A 666-nucleotide genomic window follows, 5' to 3' on the forward strand; every position below is an offset into this window, starting at 1 on the left:
TGTTACCTGACTGACGTGTTGTATAGCCAACGTGTTACCTGACTGACGTATTATATAGCCAACGTGTTACCTGACTGACGTGTTACCTGTCTTACGTGTTATATAGCCAACGTGTTACCTGACTGACGTGTTACCTGTCTTATGTGTTATATAGCTAACGTGTTACCTGCCTTATGTGTTATATAGCCAACGTGTTACCTGTCTTACGTGTTATATAGCCAACGTGTTACCTGACTGACGTGTTACCTGCATTATGTGTTATATAGCCAACATGTTACCTGGCCGATGTGTTACCTGGTCGATGTGTTACCTGCCTTATGTGTTATATAGCCAACATGTTACCTGATTGACGTATTACCTGTCTTATGTGTTATATAGCCAACGTGTTACCTGACTAACGTGTTATATAGCCAACGTGTTACCTGTCTGACGTGTTACCTGCCTTATGTGTTATATAGCCAACATGTTACCTGACTGACGTATTACCTGTCTTATGTGTTATATAGCCAACGTGTTACCTGTCTGACGTGTTACCTGCCTTATGTGTTATATAGCCAACGTCTTACCTGTCTTATGTGTTATATAGCCAACGTCTTACCTGTCTTATGTGTTATATAGCCAACGTGTTACCTGACTGACGTGTTATATAGCCAACGTGTTACCTGT

The 666-nt window shown here is 41.3% G+C and overlaps 1 long non-coding RNA gene across 1 annotated transcript; it reads right to left on the reverse strand.

Annotated features, from left to right (window-relative positions):
* Positions 1-34: 34 nt before the first annotated feature.
* LOC106820518 lies at positions 35-645 on the reverse strand. Its single transcript, XR_001395629.1, has 3 exons — positions 599-645; positions 167-566; positions 35-134 (listed from the first exon to the last, which is right to left on the reverse strand). It is a non-coding gene; the product is annotated as an uncharacterized LOC106820518 (long non-coding RNA).
* Positions 646-666: the final 21 nt, after the last annotated feature.

Source organism: Priapulus caudatus, unplaced genomic scaffold, assembly GCF_000485595.1.
Source record: "Priapulus caudatus unplaced genomic scaffold, Priapulus_caudatus-5.0.1 Scaffold17436, whole genome shotgun sequence".
Taxonomy (NCBI): Eukaryota; Metazoa; Priapulida; class Priapulimorpha; order Priapulimorphida; family Priapulidae; genus Priapulus; species Priapulus caudatus.